Source organism: Nerophis ophidion, linkage group LG05, assembly GCF_033978795.1.
Source record: "Nerophis ophidion isolate RoL-2023_Sa linkage group LG05, RoL_Noph_v1.0, whole genome shotgun sequence".
Classification (NCBI taxonomy): Eukaryota; Metazoa; Chordata; class Actinopteri; order Syngnathiformes; family Syngnathidae; genus Nerophis; species Nerophis ophidion.
In genome coordinates, this window is record NC_084615.1 from 56,879,048 (window position 1) to 56,898,440 (window position 19,393).

Below are 19,393 nucleotides of genomic sequence, written 5' to 3' on the forward strand. Positions count from 1 at the left end.
AATAGCGAGTGACATATTTTTTACCACCTTGTAGCGGAGGTCCTTCATCACATACACCAAAACTCCGCCTCCGTTCTTATTGACACAATTAATGTAACTGAGTTCATATCCTTCTAGTTCGAAGTCCATTCCTTTTTTTGTATCCGTCCATGTCTCTGATACAGTGATAATTTTGAAGGGTTCTTTAAATTGTTCCAGAAATTATTTTATATTGTTGAAATTAGCATACAAGCTTCTATCAATCAATCAATCAATCAATCAATGTTCATTTATATAGCCCTAAATCACTAGTGTCACAAAGGGCTGCACAAACCACAACACAAACCACTACGACATCCTCTGTAGAGCCCACATAAGGGTAAGGAAAACTCACACCCAGTGGGACGTCGATGACAATGATGACTCTGAGAACCTTGGAGAGGACCACATATGTGGGCAACCCCCCCCCCCCCCTCTAGGGGACAAGTTAATGTGAATAATTGACAGTTTGTTATCGGAATTAACGTTGGTGTTGTACTGTACTTCTGTATAATATAATCAATTATTGTCAATGTGAGAAAAAAAAGTGTTTGGATCTATAGCACTGTCCAATTCCATACTATTATGATCAATGTTATGTATATATATATGTTATACATTCTCTGTTTGATTGAGTGTTGCTTGTTTGTGTCATGGTTGTGTTTATTTCCTTTGTCTGTTGCGATCTGCTGCTCAGATCTTCACATGTTTGTTTTTTCATTCTCAGTCTGACCCGTTTATTTCCTGTTTTTGTCCATCACTATGGTTACACATCAGTCCACCTGTTAGTCTCGCCCCGCACACCTGCTACTAATTTTCACCCTCCTATTTAAGCTCACCTTTTCTGTTTTCTCCTTCTCTGATCCTAATTTGCCCACGCGCAACAGTGACGACTCTCATCATTCTATGTATGTATTTTCTCGCTAGCTCTCACGCTAAGCCACTTTATTTTCCAGCTTTCAAGCTGAATGTTTTTGTTTACTCTTTTGTGTCCTTGTGCCAAGTTTTAGTTTTCCTTGTGTTTATCCTAGCTTTCACGCTAGCGTCTTTTGTTTGCCTTATCCTTTTACATCAGTGTTTTTGTTCATAGCCTTTTGTTATTAAATAAATACCCTTTATCTTACCTATGCTGTGTTCTGCTTCGACGCATCCATGGGAAAACCACACCGGCATTACCATGCCAAAGAAGAGTCATAACATTGTCGTAATTAATATTTATCCAGCTCTTCTATTGATATTTTTCCAGCTCTGCTATTTTCCTTATGACTATTACTCTTGCTTCCTCTGGTGTTACGTTTAGTTCGATAAATATGTTGCAGCTTGTTGTCCATATTTGATGTATTTTGCCATGTTTTCTCAGGTTATGTGCTTTTCTGCGTTTGTCTTGGTTAAATGTAAAATAATGTAATGGGTTATACTTGTATAGCGCTTTTCGACCTTCAAGGTACTCAAAGCGCTTTGACACTATTTCCCTATTGACCCATTCATACACACATTCACAAACTGACGGTGGGTGCTGCCATGCACCTAACCGTGACCCATCAGGAGCAAAGGGTGAATTGTCTTGCTCAAGGACACAACGGACGTGACAAGGTTGGTAGAAGGTGGGGATTGAACCAGGAACCCTCGGGTTGCTGGCACGGCAACTCTCCCAACTGGGCCACGCCGTCCCCCTTGTACATAAATGTTCATTTAAGGGGCGGCATAGCTCGGTTGGTAGAGTGGCCGTGCCAGCAACTTGAAGGTTGCAGGTTCGATTCCCGCTTGTGCCATCCTAGTTACTGCCGTTGTGTCCTTGGGCAAGACACTTTGCCCACCTGCTCCCAGTGCCACCCACACTGGTTTAAATGTAACTTAGATATTGGGTGTCACTATGTAAAGCGCTTTGAGTCACTTGAGAAAAGCGCTATATAAATATAATTCACTTCACTTCACTTCACTACACGTCTGTTCCTTTTAGCTTCCTCCCTTGTTTTAGTAATGCAGTTTTATATTTTCTATTGACAAACCTAATTATTATTGCTGGTGCCGATCCATCCTGCTTCTTATGGAGTGGGTGGCAAGCTTCCACATTTGCCATGTCCATGGAGTATGTCCTTGGACTCCATGAACGCTGCCACTTGCCTCTCTGTGGAGATGTTGTCCAAATTCCCGGGCAGCTCTCCACCATTGGCGGTCACCGCCCGAGCATATGAACGGGGCTTAATGTGAAGCCTCATCTTTATGACATCGTTTATTCTTGTGTGCTGTTCCAACTCGTCCACTCGGTCCGTTAATTGCTGTTTTTGTTGTTCTTTTGCATCATTCTTGACACGTACAATTTTTACCTCCTCCACCAGCTGCATAATTGTTTGTTGGTACTGCTCGATAGTTGACACTTCCGCTGTCAGAAATTCATGCTTTTTCCTTATGTCCTATTCCTCCTCGGGAGAGAGTACCTTCTTTGGTCCCACGTTGATCCTAGCTGCGATGTGCGATTGCCGCCTCCGATGGGTGTCGTTTGGCACCAAGGACGCAGATGTTCCCGATAGCGTCCCGTCTGGCCTGGCAAACCTCGCGCTAGCCTCTCTCCTCTCTGGGCCTTGCCGTCGCCACCTGCCGGTCTCGCCAGCCGGGCCTCTCCCTTCCCGCCACGCTGCCGTCGCTCGCTGCCGTCGCTCGCTGCCGCCGTCTGCAGGAGGGTCGCACCGCCGCTCTTGCCCGCCGGCCTTTCGTTTGCTTCCTCTCTGTCGCCGCCGCTCCAGCCCTCAGTCTTCAACTTGATATTTGTTGAAAACAGTGTCTAGTAGTTGATGTTGTCACTCGCTCTCCTCTTTTGTCCGACAAAGTTCCTCTTCAACTCCTCAACTTCATCTCTGTTTAGCGATGGGTTGAAAACCGCCGCGTCTCTTTGTTAGCACCCAGCAAGCTACGCTAACTAGCATTAGCTTTGATCCTTCACGTTCTCTCAAGTCTTCAATCTTCACTTCCGATAACACTCCATCGCTCTACAGAAAAACAGTTCCTTGATGTAGGTGATGCTACATTCGATACATAGCTATGAAACCGTGAATGTTAAACTCCTCCGGAAAGCCTCAGCCACTCAATCAGCCATCTTGATTTCACGTTGGACTGAAACCTGCACTTGAATTTTTGTAAGAGCTGAATTAGCAGCACAGTTATAGTATAAATACATCTTTATTAATTGATTTATCATATTTGTTGTTAGTAAGCACATGCGTAAAATAACTTACCATATTTCCTTGAATTGCCGCCGGGGCGCTAATTAATTTAAAACCTCTTCTCACTCATGCGCTTACCAAAGGCATGCGTTAAAAGTAAGCATGCGCTAATTATTTTAAAACCTCTTGTCACTTACCAAAGGCATGCAGTAAAAATTTGAGTGTGATGTAAGCTTGGACCTTAAATCCTACTGAATAGTTCTTAATCTTCTTCCCTTTATGCAATTTCAAATTACCGGTATTGAAATCAGCCTTCTCCATTTTGAAAATGGTGACAGGGGAAGTGTCACTCGTGACGTCACGAGTTTGACCAGGCGGTTATACTAAGCATGCGCTAAATATTTTGCAAAGAGAGTTTGACCCGGCAGTAATTCAAGACATGCGCCTTCTATATGCCCTGCGGCAATTCAAGGAAATACGGTAAGTTGCATTCAAAAGTCACGTTTAGAATTTGGCATTCAGAAAAATTAGAGCCATTAAATGTGTACACTTTATCATCCAATTAGTAGACTAATGTTTAAGATAATCGTTGACTTGTCAACTATCATAATTATCGTTAGTTGCATCCCTAGTCGTAGAGTGAGGTTTACTGTGCAGCTGCAATGTCTGGCCCCTGTTATACTCATCCCTTTAAACCTCACTCTCATCCGGGTCACGGCATCAGTGTAACACAGCTGGTCTGGCCCTTTACCTTTACCACCTGCACAGAGACACGAACCCTGGTCGTTGGTGTGGGAGGTGAGCGTGTTGATCACTGAGCTAAAAGCCACAGCTACTAAAAGCTCCTGATGCAGCCCCACTGGCTGCCCCCTGTTACACGTGCATTTTACAATAGAATTATGACTGCAGGCTTACTAAACACTAAAGTTTGATAAACACAAACATGAATCAAAGCCAGCTTGGAAGTCTTACAGTATTCCACGAGCAGATAAACATCAGACAGGTTATGTTTACAGTCCATGTCACCTCCGATGTTTTTGCCCTGATGTGACATACATTTCAATGTTGTCTTAAGTAGTTAATCTGAGCAGTTAGGTTGACATCAATTATGTAAATCGAGAAAAGAAACGGCAAAGAAACACCACAGTACTCAAAAGAAATAGGTTGAAGCCTGTTTCTTATGTATGCCTACCCCTGATTTGCATATTCCGGTTTTCTCTGATCCCGGTTAGTTTACATTCATTGATTTTCATTGTGTATACATACACAATGAAATCTACATCTACCTATTTGGAATCGTGATCGCAGGCACTTGCTGATTGGGCTGGGCATAGCTCTGGTGTATCGTCAAATTCGTAAGACGATGGCAGCCACTCAAGGAGCCCAAAGGCTGTTCACGCCATGGATGGTTTGGACAGGGCTGTGAGAACACAGACTGCGGCGATTTCTGAACTAAATCACAAGATGGATCACATCATGGAGAAGCTTGCTGAAAAGGAACACTTTATTGAATTTGAGAGCAGCCAGTATGGACGAATAGAACAGACAAGTCATTGTTTTGTCTGCTCGTGGAAAACAAACATCCGAATCTACAATTTGACTCCATCAAGTGGCCTTGACGCAGCGGAAACGGGACCAGGCTTTTCTGAGAAACACCCCCGAGGACACCTCAATGATGGACGCTTTTGACCTCCCTCACTCTTCAACGACACCTGGAGTCGAAATTTCGCATATCGGCCTCAGTCGAAAAACATTACATCATCACACCCAAGAGAATAGGGCATACACGCATACACACCCCACCCCCATCCCACGCCTTCACCACCACTTTTTTCCCTCGGGGTGATGGTCGGATGGCAGCGCTTCAAAGCAGCGGTCACCTTCCAGGGCCCCAACTCCCCCGCCCCTGCGAGTTTGTCATGATTAAATGTAACGTGTTTATGTGTGCATTGCATGGAGTTTTTTTTCCCACTCCAGACTAGGCCCCCTTAGGAGCCCAGTCTAGATTGTGTTTGTTTTACTCATCTTTGTCCCCAGCGTTTTACCTTTTTCCTATCTTTTACGGGGCGCCTCGTGGCGACCCATCAGCGTTCCCTATATACATATATTGTGTGTGCATGTATGTGCAAACATACACACGACCAGAGCATTGATACCCCAATGTACAGTATACTCATTATAACACACTTGTAAATACAAAACAACAGAGAAGATATGTTCAGTACTTTTGCAGAAGTTCAAGTAGAAAGTACATTTGAATAATTCCTCCTTCATACCTTACACTGTGTTAAGTTGTGCTCTTCTTATTTAATTTAATGTTTTAATTGATTTATTTTTACCTTTATTGAAGTTGTTTGTAGTTTTCTATTATGTTGGCTTCATAGGTTTTTTTTCAAATGTATAAATTGTTTTAGAGCCTTTCAGTTGGTCATCCAGGCTGTAGACCCCTCTAACGGTTAAGCACATGTTGTTTTTTTATGTTAGTCCTGGCCTTTGTTGTTTTGGAAATGCCAGTTTCTCTAAAGTTGTAGCACAATTCTCTGGGTTGGAACATCTCTTGGATACGGTGGGGAAGCATGTGGATGAGTGCCTTATACATCGCAACTGCTGTTATCTGTTATCTAAACTATCTGTTTTGATATTTTGTTTTTTAAAATATGGTTAGACACTTTCCAATTGAGCTGAATGAGCATCAATGTTGATTTCATAAAAGTTTTGTGACATTTAGTCTTTCAATTGTTACCTCACCCATTTGGATTTGGCATTGTTAATTTACTTTTGTTTCCAAATACAATATATTTTGTTTCACCAACATTTATGGAAGTTTTTTTTCTGCATCAAATCACTTTTATATATATATCTATATATATATGTATATATATATATATATATAAATATATATATGTATATATATATCTATATATATATATATATATATATATATATATATATATATATATATATATATATATATATATATATATATATAGATATTTAGTTTTGTTCCCACAGTGTCCAAAAGCTGCTTTAGAACAGTATAGAATGGTGTTGTCAGCAAAAAGAATGCATTGTGACTCTTTCAAAATGTCACATAAATCATTAATGTACAAAATAAACAGTTTTGGTCCTAGGATAGACCTATGTGGAACTCCAAGGGTTTTATTTGCCAAATTTAAATATATATTACTATCGTGTACATTTAGTCACTGAGTTAACTTTTAAGTCACCCATATATTTCCATAGTCCTTAAAAGCAATGTGGTATCAAATTCCTTGCTTAGTTAGGTCAATAAATGTAGATATCTCTTTCACAAGCTCTATTACCGCCATTGATGTTGGCGTATTAGACCGAAACCAATGGTGATGTTCATCTGAAGGAGAACTGCACTTTTTTGATATTTTGGCTATCATTCAGAATCCTTATGTAGGAGAAAAACACACATTTTCTTTTTTTTATACATTCTAAATAGCAAATAATTGCGATCAAAAGTCAGTTTACAATGGAGCCTTTAGGAGTCCCTCTAGTCTGCCTATAAAGCCCTTAAAAAACATCCAATCACCTCCATTAAGGTTCTATATACATGATGTAATATAGAACCTGCCTGTCGTAACAGGCACATTTATTATTATGTTTAATATTTAGGTATTAGTTTGCTAATTTTAAACACATGTGCCGCATTAATTTAAAAAATGCATAACAACGTTGGCTAATTTTTTTCACATCACTGATTACTGCTCACTGCAGACTTCATGAGAGCCAATAATAATAAAACATTACTTACTGCACACTGTCTGCTGTCATTAGGATGTGGACTGCTAGAATCTTGTTATATTCCCTGAGTGGAACCAAGTGTCTTTTCGTGTTGTTTTCGCCATTACTCGGTCTAAATCGGCTGTAAAAGTGTATTGACTTATTGGAGTACATCCTCATCCTTCTACTATCCAGGTGAGAGGCATGATATACTCTCACAAGCAAGGAAGCAATGAAGCAGCTTACCATTCAATTATATTATAGGCATATAAGTCTGTAATCACGGCGCCATTACTGAACGTTCATCTGCATTAGCGCTTGCAATCACAATATTACTTGGTTATTATTCAAGTCACAAAAAATAGATGGAGTATCGTTGGCGGTTTTTGATGGTTATGTATTGGGTTTAAAGGGCTTAATAGATAACCTATCATTGGCTCCGTCGTAAGTGGACTTTTATTTACGTTTATTTACGAGTTAGAATGCATTATTTAAATTTTTTTAAACGTCCGCCATCATGACTTTGATAATGATTGTTAACAATACGCAAAATTCCAAAAGAAAAAAAAAGTGCAGTTCCCCTTTTAGAGCTTATACTTGGAACCCATTTTTTCATCCATTTTCTACCGCTTATTCCCTTTTGGGGTTGCGGGGGGCGCTGGCGCCTATCCCAGCCACAATCGGGCGGAAGGCGGGGTACACCCTGGACAAATCGCCACCTCATCGCAGGGCCATACTTGGAACCATCCAGTCTATTTCTCAATAAATGTTTAATATATTTGAAAATTGTGGGAGAATTTATATTGGTCTATTGTTTCTTAGCTGATCTTTGGCACCCACTTTTGAAAATTGGCAAGACTTTTGCAGTTTTAATTTTTTCTGAAAAATACCGACAAGAAAATACTGATTACAAATGTATACCAGTGGTGTGATGATGTTGTTTAGAAAGTCTTTCACCAGGACAATATCTATATAAATATCATCAGTTGAGATCTTGTTCTTAAAGGAACTTACTTTTTCAATAATCAAATTTTTATTTACACATCTCATAAAAATTGAACAGAGATTGTTAAATTTGTTAAATGTATTTGTTATCACTTTGGTTTTGCTGATGATTTTGTAAAACATATTTTGGATATTCATTTTTTTTGTCCCCATCCCTCATTACTCTCTTTACTACTTTCCAGGTACCTTGGATGTTAATTTTATTTTGTTCTAATAATTTACTATAAGAAGCTCTTATTAAATGTCATTAGTTGTGTGAACTTGTTTGCTTGGTCCTATGTTTTAAACATGATCTATAAAGTTTTTGTTTCTTTTTACAGGCCTTGGCTAGACTTTTTGTAATCCATGGCTTGTCCTTTTTTTTTTTTTTCTATCTTCATAATATAATTTTAAGCGGGCAGTGCTCATTACGTAGTTTAGTAAGAATAAGTAGGAAAGCATTATAGGCTTTATCAGGGTCAGAAGTGGCATACACTTCCTCGCAGTTCTGGGAAAATAAGTCGGCCTGTAATAGCTTCCGGGGTTGGATGTCTAATACATTTGAAGTTATCTGTTTTGGGTCTGCTGTACTGTAATTGACAAAGGATGCTAAAGATAGGGAGATGGTCACTGATGTCACCAATGAGTAATCCTGCAGTAATTTGACTTTTTAAGTTATTTGTGAATATTTTTTAGCAATTAATGAAGATGATTCAATTGAAATTCAAAAATACATATTTAGAGGATTTAGAAGATTATTATTGAAGTCAACACACACAACATGGATTTCTTTCAAGTTACAGCACAGACTATTTATTTTTGGATTAATTCTCTCCAGGCACGACCTTGGTGTCCTGCACAAACAACTTACAACAATATTTTTGGAGTTCTCTATTAAATATTTCAACTATTAAGCACTCCAACATTCTAGCACAAAATTCAATATGTACATACAATGCAACACCCCCACTTCTTTTGTTAATCATGTTAGTAGTGAACTGTTCATATTTATTCGACTCAAAACACCTGCATCAAGCCACCTCTATGACAGTGTAATGACACTAAATTTGCTAAATTGACGAATATATTCTTTATTTTTGTTATAATTTTGACAGACTCCTCCTATTAAAGTGTATTACACTCAATGCTCCATTCATATTAATACATTTAAATTGCTCACCAGTATAATATTTTGAGTTATTGATTATAGAATTGAACACATGTTGTAAATCAGGTTCTCTATCATAGCCAAACTTATTATTTTGAAATTTATAGAATCAGAAATACTTACAGTAAATGTTCTCTCCTATCTGTATTTCTGCTTGACACTCAGCATCAAGAATGTGTGGTTGCCGTTTTGATTCAGGTTGAGCAGTGTGACTGTGTAATAAATACTGCATACTGGACACTGCAGGTGAAGTTTCCTATATTCTTGTTATTTCTTGTAAGGAAATTAAGTACAAGTCAATTATGGATGTAAACAAGCAAATAAACAACAATTAATGGCCAATGCTTTCACATCTTATTTGTGACAGCTTGGTTTTGTTTGTTGTCGTGTTAGTTAACTTGTCAGGGGTCGGCCCGGGCCTGCCCTCACCCTCTGCTGCACCATCATTCACACCCAGTGGCTTGCCGTCGTCTGGGTGCGGGCATGCGGCCAGACATGTGGGAGGGGGTGAAGTGATCGGTTGGTTCTCGGTGGATAATGGCTTCCGGGGCTGGATTGCTCCCCCACCGGCCTATGTATAGATTTTTTTGTTTATATATGTGTGCGTATGTTTGTAATTATTGTTATATATACATATATATTTGTGTGGATGTATGTAGATATGTGTCTATATATATATATATATATATGGGGTGTGGGAAAAAATGTATTCGAATACGAATCGAATCGTTTACGTTGTGTGATTCAGAATCGATTCTCATTTTTTTCAAATCTATTTTTTTTTTTATTATTTATTTATTTTTTTAATCAATCCAACAAACCACTACACAGCAATACCATAACAATCCAATCCAATTCCAAAACCAAACCTGACCCAGCAACACTCAGAACTGCAATAAACAGAGCAATTGAGAGGAGACAAACACGACACAGAACAAACCAAAAGTAATGTAACAAAAATGAATATTATCAACAACAGTATCAATATTAATTATAATTTCAGCATAGCAGTGATTAAAAATCCCTAATTGACATTATCATTAGACATTTATGAAAATAATATAAAAGAACAATAGTGTCACAGTGGCTTACACTTGCATCGCATCTCATAAGCTTGACAACACACTGTGTCCAATGTTTTCACAAATATAAAATAAGTCATATTTTTGGTTTGTTTAATAGTTAAAACAAATGTACATTATTGCAATCAGTTGATAAAACACTGTCCTTTACAATTATAAAAGCTTTTTTTTTTTTTAAATCTACTACTCTGCTAGCATGTCAGCAGACTGGGGTAGATCCTGCTGAAATCCTAAGTATTGAATGAATACAGAATCGTTTTGAATCGCAAAAATATAGTTTTTGAATCGAGAATCGAAAAAATCGATATATTATCGAATCGTGACCCCAAGAATCGATATTGAATCGAATCGTGGGACACCCAAAGATTCACAGCCCCTAATATGTGTATATATATATATATATATATATATATATATATATATATATATTAGGGGTGGGCAAATTAATGCGTTAATTACGAGTTAACTCATCAATCTATTAACGACGACAATTATTTTATCGCGCATTTGCATATGTTGTTTACATGCTTTTATTTTGTTAACGCCTTTTCTTATAAAGATGGCGGCGCCCGGATGGGCTTCGGCGTGGAGGGGCTCTTGGTAAAGATGGAACATTTGGCAAAATACCGGACAATTCTGCAAATTTCATGGTTGGTTTACAGCGTGGTCACTTCGGGATCACTTACGACCGCCAGACAATTCTGAATGTGGATAGATCGGGCCGTTTTGGACTGAATGACGCGTGCTTGCTAGACCGGCTAGCTAGCATGGGAATACTTTGCCGGCTACATCCAGCGGCCTGTGAAGCAGCGTATGTGTTGTCTGTCTATTTATGAATAATGCAGACGAGGAGTGTTGGCTGAGTTCTTAACGTTTGCTTTCAGAGCGTGCATATCACAGCATACAAGATGCCGTCATGGCGACACAACCTATACCGGGCTACCGCGCATGCTCGTCACTCCTGTTGCATGCTGGGTAGGGTAGTTCTTTTTTTCCCTGGCTCATAACATCACAATATAGTACCAGGTATATGATGCGTTCAGTTTATCAAAGCACCAAGCAAACAATGGGAAAATTCCCATCATATCAATTCCTAGATATGGTCGTAATTATTTTAAGTGCACTACGCATAATAAACACAACATTATTAAAATTGCTACTACCGATGATTTGATCAAAAATTCCCTAAAACAGCCCACTACCTATAATATAGGTTTTTTAAACGTAAGATCCCTGATAAAAAAAATGTTCCTGCTGTTACCTCAGAAATTGCCTGTTCGGATGTTATCATTGTGGCTCAGAGATTTGTATGTAGATTATATTTATTTTCCATAACAAAAAGGTTAACTTAAATACCCTGGCAGTGGAAGTAAGCTTAGATGTTTGTATTTACATTTTTTGAGTTGATTTTCATAAAATATGCTTATTTAACTGTTACTGTTTAACAAGTAATGATTTAAATTGTGTTTGCACAACAAATGTTTTGGCACTTTTGTTCATGTGGGAGAATATTCCAATAAAGGTGCACTACACACTACTTTTGAATTCATTATTGGGCTTTGCATATACAATGCAGTTAATCGCGATTAATCGGAGAAAAAGTGTGATTAACTTCGATTAAAAATTGTAATCGTTGCCCAGCCCTAATATATATATATATGTAAATATATATATATATATATATATATATATATATATATATATATATATATATATATATATATATGTGTGTGTGTGTGTGTATGTACAGTACAGGCCAAAAGTTAGGACATACCTCATTCAATGTGTTTTTTTTTTTTTTAATTCCATTCATTTTGTAAATAGTATTTACATTGTACATTTTCACTGGAGGCATCAAAACTGAATGAGCACATGTGGAGTAATATATTTAACAAAAAAAGGTGAAATAACTGAAAACATGTTTTAAATTGTAGTTTCTTCAAAATAGCAAATACACTTTGCTCTGATTACTTTTTTACACACTTTTTGCATTCTCTCGCAATGCTTCAAGAGGTAGTCACCTGGAATGGTTTTCACTTCACATGTGTCCCGGCACGAGTGGGGTGTGGTCTCTCGCTGGTTTGGGGGCTGGCTGTACCCTGCTTCTCTGGAGTTCTTGTCGCTAACTGGCCTGGCTGCTTAGCTTCTTCCCTGGGCACCACACCTGCTTTTATGGGTTGGGCTCTCTGGATAGCTGGGGCCATACTTTGGCTGCCGCACACACTGAGAGACAAATATACTGTACATACAATTTCACATACACACAATTATTTGTGCATGAATAAACATACTTATATTTATTAATTTATACATACATACATACATACATGCACACATTGGTACTTACCCTGTTATGTTTGACTAAAAGGGAGGTGACGGCAAACGAACACCAGGTGGCAGTATCTCCAAAAATTTATTATATATATTAAATATATACATAAATCTGTAGTACTACTAATAATAATAATAATACTATTACTGCTAATGAATAAACCAAGGAAATGAAGTCTGATCAAAACTCAAGTGTGTATGGTGTAAGGCTATGTGTGTAGATTAGCTGAAGGATGTCTTACCAAAATGTTGACGGAAGTGAAGTAACGCGGAAGTCCGTGGGAAAACGTGTCCAAGCGTGGGGTCGAGAATCCAAAAGGCAGTCCGGGGGGGCAAGGGGAACAACAGGGGATCCAGGAGAAACACGGGAAGAGTCAGGTACAGATGGCTATAATCCGGCCCGTGATGGCAGGTTGTCCAGGTCTATAAAGGCAGCTCCGTCATTACCATCAGGTGTGAAGTTTGCAGGTGACTGATTGCAGCTGGCAGCTGCTGCAGGGCGGGGACGCGCGCGGCTCGTTCCTGGATGTGTGCGCCCGTGGGCGTGCCCCGAGTGGCGCACAGATGGACGAGCGGCGCTGGCAGGGGTCTGAACCGTAACAGTACCCCCCTTCTTATGGACAGCTTCCAGATGTCCCACAGGTCGAAACACCAAGAGCACAGGAACAAAAGTCAAGGGAGGGCGGAGGGGCGAACTGGTGGTGGGTCGCCAGCCCAAGTGTCCCCGAATCCACCGGGGACGAGTCTGGTGGCGACGGCGAGTAGAATGCAGCTGACGCCGGCGAGGCGGGCAACCAAGTAACGGGCACCATCTTGGAAGTCGTGGAGGCGGACGCGAGTGACGCCATGGTGCGTCTCGCCAGAAACGAGGAGGTGATGTCTGAAGCGTAGAGGCATAGGAAGACGGCGGCGTGAAGGCAGCGGACGTCATCTGCGGCGTGGAAGCAGCAGATGTCAAAGCCAAAGACGAGGAGGGCAGCTGAGGAGCTGGCCGATGTACTGAAGTCGGCGCTACAGGCCGAGGGGCAGAGGTCGAGGCCAGCCTGGGAGCTGGTGGAGACACAGGGGCCAGCCAGGGAGCTGGTGGAAACGAGGGGTTCAGCCTTGGGGCTGGCACTAGTTCGGGTGCTAGCTCAGGGACTGCCGTTAGCTCGGAGGCTAGCTCGGAGACTACCGCTAGCTCGGGTACTGCTGCTAGCTCGGGTACTGCCGCTAGCTCGGAGGCTAGCTCGGGGACTGTCGCTAGCTCGGGGGCTAACTGTGGGGCTGGTGCTAACTCAGGGGCTAGCTCGGGGACAGACGCTAGCTCGGAGGCTAGCTGTGGGGCTGGTGCTAGTTCGGGCGCTAACCTGGGGACTGGTGCCAGCTCAGAGGCTAGTCTGGGGACTGGAGCTAGCTCGGTCGCTAGCCAGGGAACTGGTGCTAGTTCGGAGGCTAGCCAGGGAACTGGTGGCTGTGGCTGAGAAAAGCGGAAGACAGGTGGAATTAGTTTGGCAGGGGGTAGCCTGTCTGGGTGCCACTGCGCCGCCACACCAGCACAGCCACCAGTACTATTCCCCCCCTCCAAAATTGGATGCCAGACGCTTCCTGCAGACTGAGGAATAGTCTCTAAGGGTGGGAAGAGGGTGTCCAGGCGACGAGAAAATTCCTCTTTGCTAATATTGCTACTGAACATCCCCTTCCAAGACATGTTGACGGGACAAGACAAATCCTCCCGTGTGGAGCAAAAAAAGAAAAAAGAAAAAGACAGTGAATGGGAGAAGAGGAGGAGAAAGAAAAAAAATTCAGGGGGGGCTGAACGAAAGTCACTGGGGCAGGGCTAAGGTACTCGGCCGTCAGGTCCCTAATCAATTGGCCGGATTATACTGTTATGTTTGACTAAAAGGGAGGTGACGGCAAACGAACACCAGGTGGCAGTATCTCCAAAAATTTATTATATATATTAAATATATACATAAATCTGTAGTACTACTAATAATAATAATAATACTATTACTGCTAATGAATAAACCAAGGAAATGAAGTCTGATCAAAACTCAAGTGTGTATGGTGTAAGGCTATGTGTGTAGATTAGCTGAAGGATGTCTTACCAAAATGTTGACGGAAGTGAAGTAACGCGGAAGTCCGTGGGAAAACGTGTCCAAGCGTGGGGTCGAGAATCCAAAAGGCAGTCCGGGGGGGCAAGGGGAACAACAGGGGATCCAGGAGAAACACGGGAAGAGTCAGGTACAGATGGCTATAATCCGGCCCGTGATGGCAGGTTGTCCAGGTCTATAAAGGCAGCTCCGTCATTACCATCAGGTGTGAAGTTTGCAGGTGACTGATTGCAGCTGGCAGCTGCTGCAGGGCGGGGACGCGCGCGGCTCGTTCCTGGATGTGTGCGCCCGTGGGCGTGCCCCGAGTGGCGCACAGATGGACGAGCGGCGCTGGCAGGGGTCTGAACCGTAACATACCCACTTACATACTGTAAGTACATCTGCTCCCACATTCATACACACATACAGTACATACATCCACATGCACAATCACTGTACAAACATACACATACTGTACATAAAAAATATGCATACATACGCTTTTGCATATAATCACAATTCATCAACCATATATTAACGTTGTTTCCCTAGCAGACACTGGGTAAAACACGGCACACTGACAGCTTAACCTATTGTACTATAACAATCTACAAGGTTAACACAGTTTGCTTCTTTTTCTTCCCATCCATGCATCTGGTTTCTTTTGTAATTTAAGTAATCATTACATCAATGTATTGTTGCATTTGAACAACTGTATCGTTGATATTAGAGGTAATTATCAGTCATTATCAATAGTGCTATTTCTATCGGTATTTGTATTGCTCCATTTGTAGTGCAATATTGTTCACTGTCATTTCTGTGTTATTAATATATATTTCATTAACTGCTTCATCACTATCACTTTCCGTATCATGTTTGTACATATCGTATTTGCTGATGCTGGTTTGTTGTTGTTGTCTCTCTGTCTTATCCTCCTCTTGTCCCTGCAATTTCCCGTCTTCCTTTTTTTTCTCTTTCTATCCCCTCCTGCTCTGGTCCGGTTGCGCCAAATACTAATACAAATCCATTTAGTAAAGTCAAATACAAATGGCAACAAGAGAAGTATCCCACACATATCTTTAGTAATGTACATATGTTCAGCAACTATGGGCATTTATATCAACAATATGATTTGCCTGAGTGGGTGGACAGGATAAAAAACACTTAATGACCATGGAAGTCAGGGCCACAGGTCTGTAAGGGCTGCATTTAATCATGTGATAGTAGCTTTCTTTGGGACTGGGATGATGGCGGAGATTTTGAAGCAAGAGGGCACTTTGCACAGCTCCAGTAATGAGTTAAAGATCCGCCTGAAGATGTTGGCCAGTTGCTCCGCACTGACTCTCAGGCAGGAGAGGGACAGCGTTTGGTCCTGGAGCCTTTCTGATCATCTGTTTCTGAAAGAGCTGGCGGACATCCTTTTCTAAAATTGTCTGGGCAGAAGGAGGTTTCGGGGGTAAGGGAGAGGGGACTGTGGGGGGAGCAGATAGGAGAGAGTCTTGAGTGATGGGGTGAGGTTTGTGAGCTGGATGATGGTTGTTAAAACCTGCCGTAGAAGCTGTTCAGGTCCTTAGCCAGTCTATTGTCAGCTGCAGGGTGGGATGTGAGTTCCCTGCAGTTGATGACCTCTCGCAGGCCTTTCCAAACTGCTGAGGGGCCGTTAACTGAAAAACTTTGTTATAGCTTCTCAATGTGGTTCCTCTTAGCTCCCCTTATTTGCTTCATTAGTTTGTTCCTGGCCTGCTTGAACAAAACCCAGTCCACACTCCTGTAAGCATCCTCCTTGGCCTGACACAGCTTCCTATGGCCATGTTTACACAAAGCCGGATAAAGTTATCCAGGGCAAATCACACCTAACCTTATCCGTGTGCACACACAACAACGCCACCGTTTAAGAACCCCAGCCCCTTCCGTCTGCAGGCGCAACGAAACCTAGTACGCATGCGCGGAAAATGTGCACGTCATAGTCATCTCAAGTGTTGCTTTGTGTGCCAGTTCTTAAATTTAACTTATCTAAACAATATCCAGTGTTGTGGTATTTCAATTAACTGGAATTCAGTGAGCTGTGGGGCCCTATTGTAGTGAATCACACCTGAAACATCATGAATTAATCAAATATGTATTAGACACGTAAACAATGTGATAAAGAACATTAAACATCAATCAATTTAGGGATCTAGATATCTCGTCAGGACACTCCTCACTCTTTTGCCTCCACCTTTATTGGCCATTCGTTTTTGATGTCATTATATACTCTGGACCTAGACGTTGAGTCCGCAACATACATGGCAGACAAAAACTGATACAGTCGGCTTTGCCAGTCCAAATGCATTCACCATTTTCCCTCGACGGCCAGGTAATACAAAGCACACGCTACCTTTTTTTTATCACATCCACATGAGCTCGCATTCACGCTGTCTCTCCTTTGACAAATGGACAAAGTTTTCCGGTAAGTAGAATCACAGCTGACCTGGATATTTGAAAGTTCTCTTGCCGTCTGAGAAGTGTTTTATCTGAAATAGCTGCAATCGCTTTCTCTTAAGGAATTCATGTGTGATTTCCACAAGCGTCTGTACATGTAGATGAAGGAGAAACACGGGCATGTCTGAATGACTCGCCTCCATCATTCCAGTGGTTACCTCCGATTGGAAACAGGTTGATATGAAGCTGGCTGTGGCTCATCCTTTCTGACGTCACTTCTTGTGTGGGGCGCGGTCTTTCTGGCGTCACTTCCTCTACGAACTCAGTTTGTAAACTATCGATGAATCCATACAAAGCTAAGAGCCCTAGGTTCAAGAAATACACAGCACACTTACCCGTGTAAACAATTATCCAAGGAGGGCAAACTTAAACGATGGTTTAGTGTGGCTGAAACGGGGGTTATGCTTAACAATTATTTGTTTAAGGAGTTATCCGGCTTAATGTAGACAGGACCTCAGAATAGTTGACAATTCAATTTGGACAAGTCTGATTTCATTATCAACCTCGCAGTTGAATCGTCAGCCATCTCTCTGTGGTAGGTAGGCGAGACGAGAATGTAGATTCATCACTTGGCCAAAGGAAAAACTGTTTAGCCTGTCTGCTGTGGTAAACAACCAACCAATAATGATTGACACATTGATTAGCCGATGGATGGTGACCGTACAACAAACCATTTGGCAGTGTTTACAGTCAAACTATCGGTAATCACAGCACAATTACAGTGGATAGAATAGTCACAACTAAAAAAGACTGGTCTGCGCCAACTCAAGGTCAGCGCTAATCTCTATTCAATATTTTAGATCGCAAAGGCAAATATATAGTTAATGAAATACATGAAATATTGTTTGGACTGGAGAGGGGGAATACCAACATAAGGTTCCTATGGGTTTCATCTCACACGGGAGAAAAGGCAATGAAATGGCAGATCAGTTAGCAAAGCAGACACTAACACTAGAACAGCACAGAGTGGTACCTCTCAGTAAGGCAGATGCCAAATCATTAATTCAAAGAAATCTTTTGAAAGAGCGGATATTACACTTGGACATGAGTACAACAGGAAGATACTACAGAACATAGTTGGAGTGGGAATAACTGTCAGAGGGAGCAATAAAGAGGAAGTAAACATATCACACATTACATCAGGACATACTAGACTACACTGAATAAGACATTGCACCTTATAGGTAAACACCCAACAGGGCTATGTGACAGCTGCAATAAGGGAGAATCTGTGGAACTGGGATTTCATTGAGAGAAATACAGTAGAGAAATGAAAAAAATTAAAGGACATTGACAGATGGAGGTTACTGTCAAAGGGGTACTCGGCAGCAACCAGAAACTTTTAGTGAAGTTTCGAGACGAGACGGATTTGTGGAATATAATTTAGCGTGGGAAGGTATATATGTATGTATGTATGTATGTGAGGGAGCGAGATGAAATGGAACTTTGGTTCACACTCCATTACAGTAAAAGGCTGTAATGCACCTTTTATGTTAAGTGCCCCCGCTATAAAACAACTAGAAGAAGAATGACGGAATAACCAATAATCTGTGTGCCAATCATCAACATTGTCATATTTTTTGTCTTCATTTAGCATATAATGAGAATAAAAGGTTGTTAAAGACAAAAATAAAATGTCAGTAAGTCATGGACTTTTGTTTGCATGAGTTAGTGAAGACTTTGACCACGTGTCCCCAAATGAAACGACTTTCATACACCTGATCCTAGCTTTATAAAAGCCTGGTAGAATACTACATTCTTGTCGCAACATTGCCACAGATTTAAAGACTTCTCAACGGCTATAGTGACCTTGAGTTATTGTAAATGTAAAGTTGAATGAATGAATTGTGTATTTTAACAATGCTGAGTTCCACAGGACACACTTCAGCTTGCTTACAGGAAGTTGCTCTTTGTGTTGCCCAATTCGTTATGCTGTCATTTTTGTGTTTACATGGTTATTGTATTAAGATTCCAGATTTCCATGATATATTTAAATATTGTGCACAGACTTAAGGAGTGCTGTAACCAGCTGATCTGTCGGCGGTCTCGTCTTGTCACCCACCTGTAACGTATGTCTGCTTTAGCGGGACTGTGCCGAAAATGTAATTTCAGTTCTGATGTGTCTTGTACATGTTGGAACGGACAAATAAAAATGATTCTGATTCTGATTCTGAATTTATACTAAACCATGAAGTTAAGTAGAGGGCCACAAAATATGGGACCCATTATAGAAACCAACCTAATCTTTGTTTCTCAATGTATTTAAAATTCCTATTTTACATTTAGTACTTAGACACATTCTGACAACAAATCTACTTATTATATTTCAAAAGACCCAAAACC